Source organism: Rhinoraja longicauda, chromosome 1 (genome assembly GCF_053455715.1).
Source record: "Rhinoraja longicauda isolate Sanriku21f chromosome 1, sRhiLon1.1, whole genome shotgun sequence".
Classification (NCBI taxonomy): Eukaryota; Metazoa; Chordata; class Chondrichthyes; order Rajiformes; family Arhynchobatidae; genus Rhinoraja; species Rhinoraja longicauda.
This window is the reverse complement of record NC_135953.1, coordinates 15,136,092-15,156,650: the sequence shown is the minus strand read 5'-3', so window position 1 is coordinate 15,156,650 and position 20,559 is coordinate 15,136,092. Positions and strand designations below refer to the sequence as shown.

Sequence of the window (20,559 nt, the reverse complement as noted above, 5' to 3'; positions counted from 1 at the left end):
GACAAACCTGTATGTCTTTCGAGTGTGGGAGTGTGGAGAAAACCCATGCAGGTCACGGAGTGAATGTACAAACTCCATACAGACAAGCACCCGTAGTCAGGATTGAACCAGTGTCTCTGGCGCTGTATGGCAGCAACTCTACCGCTGAACCACCGTGTTGCCCTTCAATCCTCTACAATTCTTTTGTCTCGCACCTTTTTGTCTCATCTCTGGCCTTTGTCTAACCATCTGCCTATCCAAAAAAACCCTCGCCTGTGTTCACCTATTACTTGCTACGCTTTCTTCTGCCCCTCCTCTCTTCTAGCTTTCTTCTTCCCCATCCCCACCAATCAGTCTAAAGAAGGGCCCAACCCGAAACACCTATACATGCTCACCGGGAATGCTGCCTGACCCAGAGAATGTGTCTTTTTTTTGCAAACTAGCATCATAAGTTCCTTGTTTCTCCAACTTATTTTAAGTAGTTTGATTTTGAAACTGGTCAGATCGTATCACACTGAAATGCCTTTAGAACTCTGCAGATTGTGGGTGTCCATTTTAAGTGTGACGAATTCTATTCTAGAGTCTGACTATCGTGTGCATTAATGCATGCCAGAAGTATGTTGTTGGTGTTGGTGTGGTCTGAATTGGTGTTTAATAATATCAATCCACGTTTGCGCAAAATCCGCCAATTGGGTCAGTTATACAACAGCACATGGGAGCAGAAAAACCTTGACCACTTGCTCTATTCAAAATGATAAATTATTTGCATGCAACTTAATAATTCATCAAACGTTAGTTTTAGTTCATCTTTTGACCAACAAAGGTCAACTCCTCAACAAATTCAACAATTGTCAGGAGTCTTTAGCCAAGCCCTTTTGGTGTTAAACAGAGCTTTGCCACTGAGTGTAAACTGTAGCAATGTGGTTAAAAGGCTACAGCAACTTGATTCAATCCTAATTAACATTGACAAGTGGAGTTTGCACGCTCTTCCTGCAATTTTCTCAGCGATCAGGCTGCATGGAGATTCCACAGAATAGGGTCACAGCTGCCTTTCTAATGAGAGTCAAGATCAGAAATCCAGAGATTCTTTGCATCAGGTTTCTTCCAGTATGCAGCTGTTGACTTGTGATTTACTCCCCTGCATGACTGACCTGTTATCTCTCTCCTTGCACCAGACTGGTTTGCTGCAGTTGATGATGATCTTGAGTCATTATGTCTGTGAAACCTCCCTATTATTCTCCTTGTCTTCACCCCATGAAACAATCCACGGAAGATAGACACAAAAAGCTGGAGTAACTCAGCGGGGCAGGCAGTATCTCTGGAGAGAAGGAATGGGTGACATTTCAGGTCAAGACCCTTCTTCACACTAATAGGCCGGATTCAAATGCAGCCACATTTTTATGGGCAGCTTTCTTCAGGGTCAGCAGAGAGTGCCATTGCTTCATCATTGCCTGCATAATCAGAGCATTAGATAAAGAGAGTCAAGAGAGTTTTATTGTCATATGTCCCAGATAGAACAATGGAATTCTTACATGCTGCAGCACAACAGAATATGTAAACAAAGTACACTGTAAACAATATGATAAACGAGAGAGAGAAAAAAGTTTAGTGTGTATATATACACACACACACATACTCACAAGTACACACATACATCAATCAGCCAAAACATTATGACCACCTGCCTAATATGCTGTTGGTCCTCCGTGTGCCGCCCAAACAGCGCCGAACCGCTGAGGCATGGAGTCTACAAGACCCCTGAAGTGTCCTGTGGTATCTGGCACCAAAACATTAGCAGCAGATCCTTCAAGTCCTGTAAGTTGCGAGGTGGATCAGACTTATCAATCCAGCACATCCCACAGATGCTCAATCGGATTGAGATCTGGAGAATTTGGAGGCCAGGGCAACACCATGAACACTTCATCATGTTCCTCAAACCATTCCAGAACAATGTGCGCAGTGTAGCAGGGCGCATTATCCTGCTGAAAGAGGCCACTGCCATCAGGGAATACCATTGCCATGAAGGAGTGCACCTGGTCTGCAACGATGTTTAGGTAGGTGACACGTGTCAAATTGACATCCACATGAATGGCCAGACCCAGGGTTTCCCAGCAGAACATTGTCCAGAGCATCACACTCCCTCCACCGGCTTGTCGTCTTCCAACAGTCGGTTTGCACCAGACGGGATAGCCGTCGTTGCCCTCATGCATCGATGAGCCTTGGGCGCCCAACACCCTGTCACCGGTTTGTGGTTTGTCCCTCCTCGGACCACTGTCGGTAGGTACTCACCACTGCTGACTGGGAGCACCCCACAAGCCTTGCCGTTTCAGAGATGCTCTGACCCAGTCGTCTGGCCATAACAGTTTGGCCCTTGTCAAAGTCGCTCAGGTCTTTACTCCTGCCCATTTCTCCTGCATCCAACACATCAACTTCAAGAACTGACTGCTCACTTGTGGCCTAATATATCCCACCCCTTGACAGGTGCCATTGTAACAAGATAACAAATGTTATTCACTTCACATGTCAGTGGTCCTAATGTTTTGGCTGATTGGTGTGTGTGTATATATATATACACACACACACACATGTACTCAAAAACCAAACAATAGTAGTGCAATAATAATAATAATAATCATCTATTGTAGTTCAGAGCTGATTTGAGGTTGTCGTGTTTAATAGCCTGATGGCTATCGGGAAGAAGCTCTTCCTGAACTCGGACGTTACAGCTTTCAGGCTCCTGTACCTTCTTCCCGTTGGCTGGGATAGTGTGGGTCTCTGACGATGCTGGCTGCCTTTTTGAGGCAACGACTCAGATAAATCCCTTCGATGGTGGGGAGGTCAGAGCTGGTGATGTGCTGGGCAGTGTTCACAACTTTTTTGCAGAGAAAAGTCAAGGCCACAAAGCTAAGTAGCAACTAGGGTATTAATAACCCGCAGTGCAACAGGAAAGAGCATTGAAATTAACTATATGTATCAAAGAGAACGATTAAATCAAGGAAGTGAGATAAAAAGTTAAGAATTTATCTGAACACATTAAGCATTCTGAACACTTAAGGGCACACAGAAATAATGGGTGTAATCTATTGTCCATTACACTAACTTGAGAACTGAAACGTCTTTGACATCCTTTCTGCCAAATGATAGTCATATTGGAATCAGGCCCTTCGGCCTAATGCCCACACCGACCAAGATTCACCATCTACATTAGACCCATTTGTTTGTTCCTGAACTACAGCCAAAATGACAATAGCGTGACAATTTTAGGCCCACCTTACTCACCATGGTCCCTTTGGTGCTAATGGAAGAAGTTTCATTGAAATCTGTGTTATATTTTTAAAGTTATTCACATTTTATAGTTTAAATCTATCTCTGGGGGAGGGAGGGAGTAGGAGAGAGGATAAGGAGGGTTGAGGGGGATGGAGTGGGGGGGGAGGGGAGGGGGTAGAGGAGGGGGGAGGGGAGGGGGTAGAGGAGGGGAGGGAGAAGTGGAGGAGGGAGGGGAGGAGGGAGGGGATGGGGGCAGGGGAGGAGAGGGTGCTGCACCAATGCAGGAGAGGTTTGGGCCCAACGGGACCACTTGGTCTAGTATGTTTCTAAACCTATCCTATGCATGTACCTGTCCAAATATCTTATAAATGTTAAAATGCCTGCTTCAACTGCCTCCTCTGGTACAAAAAGCTGGAGTAACTCAGCGGGTCAGACAGCATCTCTGGAGAAAAGGAATAGGTGATGTTTTGGGTCAAGACCCTTCTTCAAACTGAGAGTCAGGGAAAGGGAAATGGGAGATATAGAAAAAATGAAAGATATGCAAAAATGTAATGACAATAAAGGAACAGACCATTGTTAGCTGTTTGCTAAGTGAGAACGGGAACCTAGTGCGACTTGGGTGGGAGAGGGATTGAGAGGGAATGAAGGATTACTTGAAGTTAGAGAAATCAATATTCATACCACTGGGTTGTTTGTTGTCCAAGTGAAATATGAGATTGCATTCCCCCTCTCTCCATCCCTTGTTTCCCTTGACTCTGTCTGAAGGATCTCAACCCGAAACGTCACCTATTCCTTTTCTCCAGAGATGCTGTCTGACCCACTGAGTTATTCCAGCTTTTTGTATCTATCTTCGGTTTAAACCTGCATCTGCTGATCCTTCCTACATATCTCCTCTGGCAGGCCATTCCACAGACCCACCACCCTTTGTGTGTAAACATTGTCCCTCTGTTCCAATTAAATCTTCCCCCTCTCGCCTTCAACATTTGTCCTCTGGTTCTTGATTCCCTATGCTGTGCATTTACTCTAGCTATTCCTCTCATGACCTCATGGTGGTAAGAACAGGAAGGCAGGTTATTATCTGAAAGGTGTCAAGTTAGGAAATGGGGAAGTAAAGAGATCTGGGTGTCCTTGTTCATCAGTCACTTAAAGTTAGTATGCAGGTACAGCAGGCAGTGAAGAAAACTAATGGCATGTTGGCCTATATGACAAGAGGAGTTGAGTGTAGGTGCAAAGAGGTCCTTCTGCAGTTATACAGGGCCCAAGTGAGACTGCACCTGGAGTACTGTGTGCAGTTTTGGTCTCCAAATTTGAGGAAGGACATTCTTGCTATTGAGGGCGTGCATCGTCGGTTCACTAGGTTAGATTCCCAGAATGGCAGGACTGTCGCATGTTCAAAGACTGAATCGACTAGGCTTGTATACACTGGAATTTAGAAGGATGAGAGGGGATCTTATTGAAACATACAAGATTATTAAGGGATTGGACACGTTGGGGGAGTCCAGAACCAGGGGCCACAGTTTAAGAGTAACGGGTAGGTCATTTAGAAAGATGAGGAAAACCTTTTTTAATCAGAGAGTTGTAAATCTGTAGAATTCTCTGCCTCAGAAGACAGTGGAGGCCAATTCTCTGGATGCTTTCAAGAGAGAGCTAGATAGAGCTCTTAACGATAGCGGAGTCAGGGGGTATGGGGAGAAGGCAGGAACGGGGTACTGATTGTGAATGATCAGCCATGATCACATTGAATGGCGGTGCTGACTCGAAGGGCCGAATGACCTACTCCTGCACCTATTGTCTATCTTATATACCCGTCATCTTCCCATGCTCCAAGGAATAAAGTCCTAGTCTGCTCAACCTCTCCCTATAGTTCAGCCCCTCGATGTCTGGCCTCCTTGGAAATCACCTACCATCACTGTGAAAGCCCTGCCCTGGTCTGACTTCCCAAAATGTAATACCTTGCATTTATCTGTATTAAACATTCCTCACCCATCTGATCGTGATCCAAATGCAATTTTGAGTTCCTCGTCTTCCCCGGGGCGCAGCTCGCCCACGGGGCCTTCCATCGCCGGCGCGGCTCGGCTGCGGGACTTAACATCGCCAGCGCGGCTCGGCCGCGGGACGTTTCAGTGCCCGGTGCGGCTCGGCCGCTGGACTTAACATCGCCAGCGCGGCTCGGCCGCGGGACGTTTTGGTGCCCGGCGCGGCTTGGCCGCTGGACTTAACATCGCCAGCGCGGCTCGGCCGCGGGACGTTTCAGTGCCCGGTGTGGCTCGGCCGCTGGACTTAACATCGCCCGGTGCGGCTCGGCCGCGGGACATTTCGGTGCCCGGTGCGGCTCGGCCGCGGGACGTTTCAGTGCCCGGTGCGGCTCGGCCGCTGGACTTAACATCGCCCGGTGCGGCTCGGCCGCGGGACGTTTCAGTGCCCGGTGCGGCTCGGCCGCGGGACGTTTCAGTGCCCGGTGCGGCCGCGGGACGTTTCGGTGCCCGGTGCGGCTCGGCCGCTGGACTTAACATCGCCCGGTGCGGCCGCGGGACGTTTCGGTGCCCAGGGCGGCTCGGCCGCGGGGCCTTCCATCCCCTTGCGGGGGCTGTACGTGTCGATTGCCTCGGTAGGGGTCGAGCTGCCTGTCCGTGGGTGCGGGGGGAAGAGATGTTTGTGTTGGGGTCGGGTGTCCTGTGTTCTTTTCTTTTTTGCTGTGTTTTGTGTGACTGCTGAAATTTCGTTCGGTGTAAAAAGCCGAGTGACAATAAAGTGTTGTTATGTTATGTTATGTTTCTGACCCTCAGACCACAATCAGCAAGAATAAATGACAATAGCTCCTCCACAATAATTCACAATTTATGGCGTTTTCAATCCCCAACAATACTTCCAATACTCTCACGATGTGCAGCCAAATTCAGCTCTAACACCGTCCACGCTTGTAGATAATACCACTGTGATGGGCCAAATCAGGAACAATGACAAGACGAAGTAGAGGAAGGATTTAGAGAACCTAGTAACATGGTGTCAGGACAACAACCTCTTTCTCAATGTCAGCAAGATGAAGCAGCTAATTGTCGACTTCAGGAAGTGCAGGATACATGCTCCAATCAGCATCAATGGTGCTGAAGTGTTAACAGTTGAAAGGTTCAAGTTCCTTAGCATTAACATCACCAACAAATTGGTTGTGACCAAGACGGCACATCAACTTTTAATTCTTTAGGAGACCGTGGAAATTCAGCACGTCTCCAATAACTCTTACAAATATCTACAGATACACCATAAAAAGCATACAGTCGGGATGCATGCATGCTTTGGGTACAGCTCTGCCCAAGATGCCAAAAAATTGCAGTCTAGTCCATTGCAGAGTGGGAAGATGACCGAAGAGATGAAAGATCTGCCAAAGAAAATAGACAGTTTAAAGTAGTGAGCACGAGTAGGGGAGGGAATAAAATTATTGACTTGAGTAGTAAGAACAAAGAAAAAATTATGGTGGGAAGCTAGTAAATGCTGAAAAGATTCAAAGCAAATTTCCATACAAAAAAAAATGCTATAAATTAAAATTTAGTTACCAAGCAATTAAAAAGTAAACGGATCTTGCCTTTTCATCAAGAGAAAAGGCAAGATCCACATGGAGCAATAAAGAATGGATATATTTGCCTTGGAGACTGGCCATCTACCTCAAGGTATATTGAGGCCTTATTGCAAGTTAAGGACTTTGAGGAAGAGTAGCAAGTTTTGCTTGGATGAAGAGTGCAGACCTTGAAAGCACAACCTCATGAAAATGATTGAAATAAAGAGATAGTTCTTTACTCAAATGGTTGAGATGGTTCCATCTCTGGAATTACTGTCTCAGAGGGATGAGGATACTTAGCTGCTAAAGACATTCAAGGCTAAAAGCTGCAGATTTTGGACACGAGAGAATCAAAAGGTTTATTGACTTGGTAGGAAATTGGACAAGGGAGAGGTGCCACATAGGCAACGCTATTATTCTGTTCTTAATCCTATCGATATACAAATCATTTGCAAATCCTCTAATTTAGACAAATGTTCATGCTTTTGTGGATTCACCTGCTTTCCAATAATTCTGCCTATCAGATTATTCCAAAGGATGGCCTGCTTTTTCTTTTGCAAAGAATTAAACAGTAATTCACAGTTGCAAAATCATGAGCATTTTGTCAAAAATGCCAAGTTTAACAATTATAGTAAAAGCTTTATCTGACAGGTGGCAGTCCCAGGCATTTCCTCAGCTGTATCAGAATGTTAACCTGCATGCTCGTCTGTTCCTGTGATGATGTCAGCCCAGCACTCTCTCAGCAATGCCCCCCATCGGATCAGCTGCTCTCATCAAGTTAAAGGCGTTTATATGTCAAATAACAGAACTTTCACAGTAGTCTCATATTCAAAGCTCAATGACAATATTGCTTGTCCCAAATACAATTCTAACACAAACCAATAAAAGTTAGCAAGCATAGAACAGAGAGTTTAAAGCAGCAATTTGATCTGTAATCTGTCAAAGTCCTCATTATTTCCCATCAAATTTGATCCAACAAAGCACTAACTTTAAATATTTGAGATTGATATAAAATACACTACAACTGAGTTCACAATGTGGTCATTTCATACTGTTATGTGTACCTTTGACACTTTTTATTTATTCAAAAACTAAAAAGACGACATGGAGGAAAACATTTATCCTTGTCAGTGACATTTTAGCCTATTAGGTTTTCCAAAGGGAAGTCTGCAAAACAACAGTGACAATAGCAGGATTATCTGAAAATTGTCCACGTAAACAAGCATTTCCACTGTAAAATATGGTCTATTAATATTACTCCAGTTTTTGTATAATATTTGAATAATTTGTATTACTGGATGAAGCAAAAATCATTGTTGTTACTAGCAACAGGATCTTGCAGAGAAAAGTACTCATTGCATTCAGTGTGAAAAACTTAAACGTTTTAAATGTAAACTAAAAAAGATTTTCTGCTCAGAACAAATATTTCAAAGCATTCGTTTCCAATGTTCTTAAGATAAAATAATAAACTATACCAAACAGGCCCTTCAGCCCAATTCGTTAATGCCGACCAAGAATTCCCATCCAAGTTAATCCCATTTGAGTTCTGTTCAATTTAGTTTATTGTCACGTGTACCGAGGTACAGCGAAAAGTTTCTGTTGTGCGCCATCCAGTCAGCAGAAAGACAATACAGGATTACAATCAAGCCATTTACAGTGTATAGATACATAAGAGAATAACTTACAATTTGCCCATGCCTGGCACATATCACTGAATAAGAATTCGATTGTTCCATTACAGGTACCATATGATAATTAAATACTCTTGACATCCTCCTTTTTAATGTTAACATGTTCTAGAATAACTCCACCCCCTTCACCACAATCTGCATCAATGGTGCTTTTCTTCTCAGTGATTACAGATGAAAAGCATTCACTTAAGACCTGATAGTCTCCTCTCGCTCCTTATACAGATTTACCTTATAAAATAATAATAATAATGCATTACATTTATATAGCGCTTTTCATATACTCAAAGACGCTTTACAGGGATTTAGAGAACATAGGGAAGTGAATAAATAGATAAATAAGTAAACGAACAGAGAAAGGAGACAGAAGGTGAGGTGACCTTCAGTGGTTGAAGGCAGTACTGAACAGGTGAGACTTCAGTGATGTTTTGAATGTGGTGAGTGTGGAGGAGTCTCTGACGGTTTGGGGTAGTGAGTTCCATAGGGTGGGAGCAGCGATGGAGAAAGCCCTGTCCCCCCAGGATCTCAGTTTGGTCCGGATGTGGGGGGATAAGAGATTGGCAGCAGCAGAGCGGAGGGTGCAGGTGGGAGTGTGCCTGTGGAGGAGGTCGGTCAGGTAGGATGGGGCCAGGTTATGGAGGGCTTTGTAGGTCATGAGGAGGATTTTGTACTGGATTCTCTGGGGGATGGGGAGCCAGTGGAGTTTGAAAAGGACGGGGGTGATATGGTCACGGATCGGGGTGTGGGTGAGTAGACGGGCAGCGGAGTTTTGAATGTATTGAAGTTTACTGATGATTTTTGAGGGTGCGCCATAGAGGAGGCTGTTGCAGTAGTCCAGACGGGAGGTGATGAAGGCGTGGATGAGGGTTTCTGCAGCTGTGGAGGAGAGGCATGGACGGAGACGGGCAATGTTTTTGAGGTGGAAGAAGGCTGTCTTTGTGATGTGTTTGATGTGTTTGTCGAAGGAGAGGGTTTGATCAAAGATGATTCCAAGATTCCGGATGTGAGGGGAGGTGGATACTGGGAGACCATCAATATTGAGGATGAAGTTTTGGGTGGATTTGGTGAGCGTTTTTGGACCAATGATGATGATTTCAGATTTGTTGCAGTTGAGTTTGAGGAAATTTGATTGAAGCCAAGATTTTATTTCAGTGATGCAGTTTGTCAGTGTAGAGTGTGTGGTGGTGGAGATTGACTTGGTGGAGATGAGGAGCTGGATATCATCGGCGAAGCAGTGGAAGTTGAGACCATGATGGCGGATTAATTGACCAAGGGGGAACAGGTAGAGGATGAAGAGGAGGGGGCCAAGGACTGAGCCTTGGGGGACACCTTGGGGGAGGGGAGCGGTGGAGTATTTACAGTTGTTAATGGAGATGAACTGGTGCCTGTCAGAGAGGTAAGATTTGAACCAGGATAGGGCTGTGCCGGTGATGTTAAAGGAGGTTTCAAGTCGGGTGAGGAGAATGGAGTGATTTATGGTGTCAAAGGCGGCGTTGAGGTCAAGTAGGATGAGGATGTTGAGGTTGCCAGCGTCGGAGGAGAGGAAAAGGTCGTTTGTGATTTTGAGGAGCGCAGTTTCAGTACAGTGGTTGGAGCGGAATCCGGATTGGAAAGTTTCATACAGGTTATTGGTAGAGAGGTGGTATTTGAGTTGGGAAGCTACAGCACGTTCCAAAACTTTGGACAGAAAGGGTAGGTTGGAGATTGGTCTGAAGTTGTTTAGGGTGTCAGGGTTGAGACCAGGTTTTTTCAGAATGGGGGTGACAGCAGCGATTTTGAGGGATGGCGGGACGATGCCAGTGGACAGGGAGGAGTTTATTGTTGCAGTGATAAGTGGAGAGAGAGCAGGAAGGCAGGCCTTGATAAAGCTGGAGGGGATGGGGTCCAGAGAGCAGGTGGCAGTTTTTATTCCTGTGAAGAGGTCAGAGAGGTCGGTGGTGGAGACTGGGGAGAACTGAGGCAGGGGTTGACAGGATAAGGGGGGGCCCAAAGGGCCACACCCTTCCCCGGTTACCTTTTTGTGATTCATATACTTAGAAAGTGTCTTTGTATTTACTCTGATATCACCCGCCTGTGATTTTTGTGGCCCCTCTTTACTCTTTTATTTTGAACTACCCCATGTACTTCCTACACACTTGAAGGGCCTCAATGATATTCAGTTTTCTATACTTGCTATATAATTCTTTTTTAAAAATCAATCGCTCCATATCCCTTGTCATCTTGGGTTTTCTGGACATGCCTTACAGAGCCATTAAAAACATGCAGATTTGTAGGTTAATTGGCTTCATTCAGTTGTCCCTAGCAAGATAAAACTAGTGTATGGATGATCATTGGTAGGCAGACTCCGTGGGCTTAATAGCCTGTTTCTACGCTGCATCTTTAAACTAAATTAAATTGGCAACAATGCTTCCTCCTCGGTAACCATCAACATAAGAACACCTCAAGGCTGGTTGCTTAATCCTCTGCTCTATGCTCTCTATATCCATGACCAAAAAGCAAATCACAGCTCCAATGCATCTTTAAATTCATCAGCGATGCCACCACCGTGGAATAGTGGATAACGATGAGTTATTGTACAGAAGGGAGATTGATCATCTGAATGAATGGTGCCAGCACACAACCATCTTTCTCCCAATAAGTGAAAGCCAGTGTGATGGCACAGGATGCAGTCAACACTTTCAAGTTCCTGGGAGTGCATATCACTGAAGATCTGTCCTGTGTCCAGCACATTGATGTAATCACAAAGAACACTCAAATAATCTATTGAACTTTGATAGGTGTGGAGAGCATACTTACTGGTTATATCATGGCATGAAAAGTGGTGCACATTCCCAGGTGAAAAGGGGTGCACATACAGCCTCCCCACCAAAGGAATCTACAGGAAGCACTATCAAAAAAGCAGCTATCATCATCGAATACCCATACCATCTTGGCTGCACTCTTCTCACTATTACCATCAGGAGCCTGAAAACCAGGTTGCACTATGTACTTCAGTTTGCACTATTATGGGCTGGTTACCAAGTGTTACTGATAATTTATTGCACAATTGACTATTGTATATTTATTTGTTGGGCTGTTGCATTAATGTGCCTGTAAAGCTCAGGAAGCAAGAATTTCATTGTTCCGTACCTCGTGCATTTGGCAATTAAATCATCTTAATTTAACTCTTGACATTTACGTTTTGCCATTACAGAACACATTGGCTCTAAACTCAGTTTTCAAAGATTTTAATACAAATGTTATCCCAAAAGTTGCATTGGTCTAAAAATGAACTTAATTCAATGGTCTGAAACCTTTGCAATCCTAATAAAAATAGAACAGTGCATGTATGGCAAAGATTTTTTTTTAAATAACAATTTATAATATTGCTTTGATCAACAATATTTTAATGCTGGTTCACCTATTAAGTAATATCTATCTCTTGTCCTAACCATGCCTAAACTTGCTTGGATGCAATTGATTTCCATTGCGAAGGTCACACAAAAATATGCCAAATCCTGAAAATACTCTCCCTCGCCTTGGTTAAATAAAATTAAGGGAAACAACATTTCTTCATAATGCTATCGGGGGTTGGGGGGATAAAATTCTGGTAGACCTGCTTAAGGAAATAAGGAGGACAAAAAGGGGTAGGGTATAGCTCTGGTAGATAATAATGAATATCCAAAGACATTTTTTAAGAATGCTAAAGGAAAGAGGGTAATTGGACAGAGAATAAGGCCCCTCAGAAACCACAACGCTCAACTGTATGGAACCACAGGAGATGGGAAAGGTCCACAAAGAGTATTTCTCCTCTGTTTTAACCATGGAGAAAGACATGAAAAACTTGGGACAGTTAACAGAGATGTCTCAAGGATAGTCTGCGTTATGGTTAAGGAGGTGCCAGACGCCCTAAGAAACATAGAAAAACAGGTGGAGTAGGCCATTTGGCCCTTCGAGTCAGCACCGCCATTCAATATAATCATGGCTGATCATCTAAAATCAGTACCCTGCTCCTGCTTTTTCCCCCACGTCCCTCGATTCCTTTAGCCCCAAGAGCTAAATCAAACACTCTCTGGAAAACATCCAGTGAATTGGGCTCCACTGCCTTCTGTGGCAGAGAATTCCACAGATCCACAACTCCTTGGGTGAAAAAGTTTTTCCTCATAGTCCTAAATGGCCTACCCCTTATTCTTAAACTGTGACCCCTGGTTCTGGACTCCCCCAACATCAGGAACATTTTTCCTGCATTTAGCCTGTTAAGAATTTTATATGTTTCAATAAGACCCCCTCTCATCCTTCGAAATTCCAGTGAATACAAGCACAATCGACCCATTCTTTCATTATATGTCAGTCCCGCCATCCCGGGAATTAACCGGGAACTATGCTGCACTCCCTCAAGAGCAATAATGTCCTGCCTCAAATTTCGAGACCAAAACAGCACACAATACTCTAGATGCGGTCCCACTGGGGCCCTAATTCATATGAAGGTATACAAATCTCCCGGGCCTGATCAGATATATCCAAGAACACTGTGGTAAGCTAAAGAAGAAATTGCTGGTGCTCTGGCTGCTGTATACGAATCATCATTAGACACGGGTGAGATGCTGGAAGTCTGGAGGATGGCAAATATTGTGCCTCTATTTAAGAAGGGCTGCAAAGAAAAGCCTGGGATTAACTGGAGCCAATTTGGGATCGTCAGCATTGTTTTGTACATGCGAGATCGTGTCTTACAAATCTGACTGAGTTTTTTTTCAAACGAAGTAACCAAAAAAGTTGATGATGGCAAAGCAATAGACGTTTCGATATGAAATTCAGCAAGGCGATTGGTGAGGTTCTTCATGGTAGGCTGCTCTGGAAGTTTAAATCGTATGGGATCCAGGAAGAGCTAATAATAATAATATATTCCTGAAGAAGGGTCTCGACCCGAAACGTCACTCATTCCTTCTCTCCCGAGATGCTGCCTGACCTGCTGAGTTACTCCAGCATTTTGTGAATAAAATAATATATTCCTTTATCTGTGGAATTCTCTGCCTCAGAAGGCAGTGGAGGCCAATTCTCTGAATGCATTCAAGAGAGAGCTAGATAGAGCTCTTAAGGATAGTGGAGTCAGGGGGTATGGGGAGAAGGCAGGAACGGGGTACTGATAGAGAATGATCAGCCATGATCACATTGAATGGCGGTGCTGGCTCGAAGGGCCGAATGGCCTCCTCCTGCACCTATTGTCTATTGTCTATTTATTCGTCCCACACCGGTGAAATTTAGTGTTACAGCAGCAAAGTGGATAGCAAGAGATCATTCATTATAAATAAAAGATACATAAATTGCCATCAGTTTTCTGTGTGTTCTTAGCTGTTATTGTTGACTCGTCTACTGGGAGCAGTGCTGGTTATGCAGTCTCACAGCAGCGGGAAGAAAGGGCCTCCTATATCTCTCCTTCATGCACTTGGGGTGAAGGAGCCTGTCACTGAAGGAGCTACTCAGTGCAGTGACAGTGTCCTGCATGGGGTGGGAGTAGTTGTCCAGCAGCGATGTTAGCTTTGCCATCATCCTCCTCTCTCCCACCACCTGCACTGAGTCAAGGGGGCAACCCAGGACAGGGCTGGCCTTCCTGACCAGCTTGCGAAGTCTCTTCCCTTCCGCCGCTGAGATGCTGCTGCTCCAGCAGACCACTCCATAGAAAATGGCCGATGCAACCACCGTGTTGTAGAAGGTCCTTAGGAGTGCCCTCTGCACTCCAAAGGACCCGAGTCTCCTTAGCAGATAAAGTCTGCTCTGGCCCTTTCTGTATAGGGCATTGGTATTTTCAGTCAAGTCCAGTTTATTGTTGAGGTGAACACCCAGGTACTTATAAGAACCCACCCTCTCGATGTCCATTCCCTGGATGTTCACCGGTGTTGGGGGGACCTGGCTGCGCCTGCGGAAATCTACCACCATCTCCCTGGTTTACCCCGCGTTGATCTGGAGGCAGTTCCGCTGGCACCAGTCGCTAGCTGAATAGAGAATTGGCCTTATGGAAGGAAGCAGAGGGTGACAGTAGGAGGTTGTTTTTCCTCGACTGGTGGCCTGTGACTTTTAGAGCGCCTCAGGGATTGGCGGTGGGCCTAGTGATGTTAGTGGTTTATATCAGCGATTTGGATAAGAGTGTAGAATCCATTTTGGGAATCCAACACCAGCACTTGTAAGTCCATGATCTGCACCATATGACTATGCTGCCTCTTACTACCAGAAGCCAGGTGCAATCAGAGGCTTCGGGTGCTGTCTATGTGGAGTTTGCAGGTTCTCCCTGTGTCCACGTGGGTTTTCTTCAGGTGCTCCCACATCCCAAACACATGCCGATTTGTTTGTTAATTAGCCTCTGTAAATGGCCCCTAATAGACAATAGGTGCAGGAGTAGGCCATTCGGCCATTCAATGTGATCATGGCTGATCATTCACAATCGGTACCCCGTTCCTGCCTTCTCCCCATACTCCCTGATTCCGCTATCTTTAACAGCTCTATCTAGCTCTCTCTTTGTGCAAGGAAGGGATGAGAAAGAGGAATAACATTGAACCAGTGCGATGGTTCATTTCCATGCTGTATCAAAATTAAATGACAAACTACTGGGATACATTTACAAACAATATTTAAACATTTACACAAGGATTTAATAGGAAACTAAACAAAAAAACAGATAGATGACAAGATACGGCTAGGTCTGCTTTTTTGATGCAACTCTTCCGTGGTCCAAGTGCAGTCGGGAACGCAGTGTGGGCACTCTCCATTCTCCTGGACTGAGGTCGTCCAACTGCAACTCCAATTCCCTCACGCAGTCAGTCAGGAGCTGCAGCTGGCCGACCTTGGGATCATCCAGGAGTATGATAGTGCCATGGTTTAGTTTAGAGTCTGCACAGACTAGCGATCATCCATACACTAATTCTATCTCACGCACCTGGAACAATTTACAGAAACCAATTAACCTACCCTCTGCACATCACGCGGTCACAGGAAGAACATACGAACTCCGTACAGACCATACCCATATTGAGGATTGAACCCAGGTCTCTGGTGCTGTAAGGAAATAACTCTACGACTGCGCCCCCCCTATAGATGGGAGTTATAATGAGGTGGTCACGTTTAAGGTACATGCGGAAAGTAGATGGGTGGCCACAAAGGAGTTGGCAGAGACTACAGGAATCTCCGATGGTCATTGCCCTCAAAAACATGTACACCATTTTGGATACTGTTCGGGGGGGACAATGACCATATAAAGGAGAGAAGCAGCATCAGTCAGGTCTGTAACATCAGGCTTGGCTGTGGCATAGTAGGGTAGGGCGAGGTGGAAAAGAATTATTGTGATATGAGACTATTAGTTAGAGAGAACAGGAGATGCTGAGGCAGCAAATGAGACTCCAGTATGGAGCATTGACTCCCTGTTGCCAAAGTTCAGGATGTCTTGGAGCGACTGCAGAACAATCTCAAGGGGATGGGTGGGCAACATGAAGACGTTGTGCACCTTGCAAAAAATGGCATGAATTGTATGAGTTGACTCATATTCTATGAGTATAGAAGTTGGGAGGTCATGTTGCAGTTGTATAAGACGGTGGTGAGACCGTATTTAGAATATTGTGTTCAGTTCTGCACACCATGTTATAGGAAACATTTTGTCAAGCTTAAAAGGATTCAGAAAAGATTTACAAGGATGTTGCCAGGACTAGAGGGTCTGAGCTATAGGGAGAGGTTGAGTAGGCTGGGTCTCTATTCCTTGGGGCGCAGGAGGATGGGGGATGATTTATAAAGGTGTATAAAATCATGAGAGGAATAGATCGAGTAGATGCACAGAGTCTGTTGCCCAGAGTAGGGGAATAGAGGACCAGAGGACATAGGTTTAAGGTGAAGGGAATAGGAATCGGAGGGGTAACTTTTTTCACACAAAGGGTGGTGGAACAAGCTGCCAGATGAGGTAGTTGAGTCTGGGACTATCCCAATGTTTAAGAAACAGTTAGACAGGTACATGGATAGGACGGGTTTGGAGGGATATGGACCAAACGCAGGCAGGTGGGACTAGTGTAGTTAGGACATGTTGGCCAGTGTGGGCAAGTTGGGCCGAAGGGCCCGTTTCCACACTGTATCACTCTATGATTCTAATTGGAAATGGGATAGCATCCTGCAGATGAACATGGGGAGTGAGGCAAAACATTGAAAAGCAGAACCTTAAAGGTAACAACCTCCAGATTACTCACAGTTGCACGTGCTACTGAAGATAAGAAAAGAGGTCAGGTGAATGATTAACTGAGGAGTTGGTCCAGAATCAGGGATTCAAAATTTTGGACCATTGATATCTCTTCTGGGACAGAGGTAACCTGTGGAAAAGAGATGATACATCTGAACTGGAGGGGGACCAATTCAGATAGGTTTGGTGGTGCTACTATGGTGCTACTTAAACTAGAAGGGGACAGGATCCAATGCATCCATGAGGCAAGTGGGAGGCTGAAAGTTAGTATGAAATCAATGACAAGTTTTGCAGATAGAGAGGAAGGTGGGAGGTTGGCAGGAAGCAGGGAAAGACAGTCAGATTAAATTGCATTTATTTGAATGCTTGAGCATGACAGGTAAGGTCAATGAACTCAGGGCAAGGATAGGTATGTGAAATTGGAAACATTGCCATTTCATGAACCTGCTAAAGGAGGGACAGGACTGGTAACTTAATGTTCCAGCCCTTTGTGCTCAGCAGTCCCAGTCCTAATTGGGACAGTTAAAATCCCCTCCTAGGATAACTCTATTAGTCTTGCAACATAGACTGCAATCTCTCAACATATTTGTTACTCTAATTCCTGTTAACTATTTCAGTGCCTATAAGACAAACCGAACAAGACGATCATTCCTTGATCAGGTGAGATAGAGGAAGGGAGAAAAGAGGAGGGGGAGTTGCTTTATTGATAAAAGAGATCATGGCAGTTGTCTGAGAGGACGTTACTGAAGGATTGTACAGTGAGCCTATTTGGGTGGAAATAAATAAAAATGATCAACTTGTTGGGATTGTACTGCAGCTGCAAGACTAATAGGCATCTCATAGTAGAGGATTTTACTTTCCCCAATGGAGGTCAGGATGGCCATAGTGCCAAAGACTAAGACACGATGTAATTTGTCAAATGTGTTCAGGAAAGTTTCATCCGGCAATATACAGAGGGTCTCCTGCAAGAAGGAAGGACAAGTGACTGAAGTGTCAGCCTTATGAGACGAGCGACCACAGTTTTATTAGCTTTGAAATAGTTATGGATAAGTACAGGGCTGGTCACAAGTTAAAGTTCGAAAAAGGGGCAAGGTGTAGCTTGAGGGAAAGTGAGATACTTTTTAAAAAAAAAGAAAGATTGAGAGAACATAGAACAATGGAAAGTACAGCACAGGAACAGGTCCTTTGGTCCACAATGACTGTGATAGACATGATGCCTATGATAAATTATTTATCTGCCTACATGTGATCCATATCCCTCCATTCGCTAGATATCCATGTATATTTCTAAAAGCCTCTTAAACACCACTATTATATCTGCCACCACCTTTGGCACCTACCCTGTATAAAAAGACGCACCCTGCACATCTCCTTTAAATTGTGCCCCTTTCACCTTAAACATGCCTTCTACTCATTGATATTTGCACTCTGGGGAAAAGGTTCCAATTGTCTACCCTATCTCCCTGTCAATTTTATATTCCTCTATCAAGTCACCCTGCCATCTCCGAATCTTTGCGGGGGTGGGCCAATCAAAAGGAGAACCATCTCATCAACATCAGTCGCTCCCCACAGACAATTTTGTCCATAAAATTCAAAAATACATAATATCACTAGATCGTAATCATACCTCCACAGTATTGTAATGAATCGTATCAAAAGTTCATCACAATAGTATGTGAAGAGAAAGGGGAAACTAGTTCTGCTGCTTACAGTAACACTTTTGAATTTAACAATATTTGGGAGCTTGCTGGTATGTAAAGGTGTCTATAGGCATTTGTAACCCAAGGACGGCCTGCATCCTGCACCTGTACAAAAGGAATCTAAGATAACAACAAAACTTTCACACACACACATACACAAATTGCTGCTTAATGTCAAAAATTGTGTGCTCTCTAAAACACGCTGATCTAGGCACCAAACGCTGATTGCCAAACTCAACACTATTATAACAATGTCAGCGACTAGCAAAAGACCAAATGATATTAAAATCAGATTTAACAAAACATTAATGTTTTGTTTAAATTTCCAGTATATATATTTTCAGCATTAATATCAAAACCATGTAACTATATACATAAAGTACAGAACTAAAGCAAAACAAATGAATTATTAATTAATTTGTTTAAGCACTTGGAGTCAAGAATCAAGAGTCTTTAATTGTCATATGTACCAGCAATGGAACACTTAAATCCTTACTTGTTGCACCTTTACAGGCTCATTAACTCAATGGCACACAATTATCAATGATACTAATAAATTAATAATTAACAATGCAAGCTAGCCATACAATAACAGTGCAAAACTGAATTACACGTAGTGAAAACAAAACTAAGTCCAGAGTAGGTCATAATTGCTGAGGGAGGGTTGTGGTTAGTGTTGTGCAATGATCAAGCTTGATGGTTGCTTGGAAGAAGTTGTTCTTGAACCAAGAGGTAACATAGATCAGGTTCCTGTACCAGTTTCCAATGATCGTGTGATAAGAGCGTGGTGCGAGTCTTTGATGTTATTAGCTGCCTTCTGTAGATACTTTCAATGGTGGGGAGGTCAGTACCCATGATGAACTGAGCAATGTTTACCACTTTCTATAGCTTCCCAAGTACCTGGGTGTTGAAGTTAACAAACCAGGCCATGATGTAACCAGTGTGCTCGCTATCATACTGTAGAGGTTTGATACAGCATCTGGCAACAAACACAATGCTCTAAGGAAGTAGAGGTATTGATGAGCTTTCTTTGTGATTGCATCAATGTGCTGGGTCCAGTGCTGGACTTACATCAACATGTAATTTTTGTGCATATGCAATCGATGATATTATATCAGCAAATATTATATCAGCAAGATGACATCCTGCAAACACGCACCTTTCACCAAGTCAAGGCAAGCGTTTTAGAAATAATAACTAAATGTAATATTGGATTTTTCCATGCCAACAAAAAGAGACAATAGCCAATTTCAATGGTTGTTCTGGAAATTCTGCTGGCCAGATGTTCTGCATCGTACTGAACTTGGCAAAATTAATGAATAAATAATGCATGCTTGCTTATTTGTTAAACACATACTTTCCATGCCACAATAAAAATGGGGAAATTGTAAGTTTCCCTTTAGCAGTTACACTCTTAAACTACCTCCCTTGCTCACACTATTCAAGGACGTTAACATACACTATGCCAATTTTTATGTAGCAATTCTTAATATCTTCAAGATAACTAAAATAGAGAGTCAGAACAGGAATAGGCTCTTCGGCCCACTTGTCCATGCCAACTAAGTTGACACACTGGGCAAGGCTGTATTTAGCTCATAGCCCCCTAAACACTTGTTAATAAGAATATATGTGGAAATGCCTGCAAATACACAGAACAGATAGAAAAAATACACTAAGAACATATGCAACCACATTTTGAAATATTCTCACATACTAAAATTCACAACCTTGTTTTTTCCAACTTCAAAACATTTATTTGAGCTTACAGGTGGATCTGGATTTTGAGCAACTAAAATTTTTGTTTTTGTGTATTTCATGTTTTTCCATACTGAAGTAATGAACCGATTTTCACCAAGATTAAAGTTCTATGGAATAAAGGAAGATGAGAGAAAATTAGGGTGGTGGGTATATGGAATGAGCTGCTGGAAGAGGTCGTTGAGGCAGAAACTATAATTAACATTTAAAAGACATTTGGACAGGTACGTGGATAGGAGAGGTCGAGGGATATGGGCCAAATGTGGGCAGAGAGTACTGGTGTAGATGGGGCACCTTGGTCAGCATGGGCAAGCTGGGCCGAAGGACCCATTTCCGTGCTGCATGACTCTAAAAGAGGGCCATACTTCTGTCAGTGCAGCATTTCTCACCCCATTACTGGACTGGAGGATTAGTCCACATTTTTATACA

General features: G+C 43.9%; 1 protein-coding gene across 7 annotated transcripts in view; it reads right to left on the bottom strand.

Annotated features, from left to right (window-relative positions):
* ptpra (protein tyrosine phosphatase receptor type A) overlaps nt 1–20,559 on the bottom strand; it is a 133,982-nt gene that overhangs the window by 96,614 nt on the left and 16,809 nt on the right. The window lies entirely within an intron of this gene.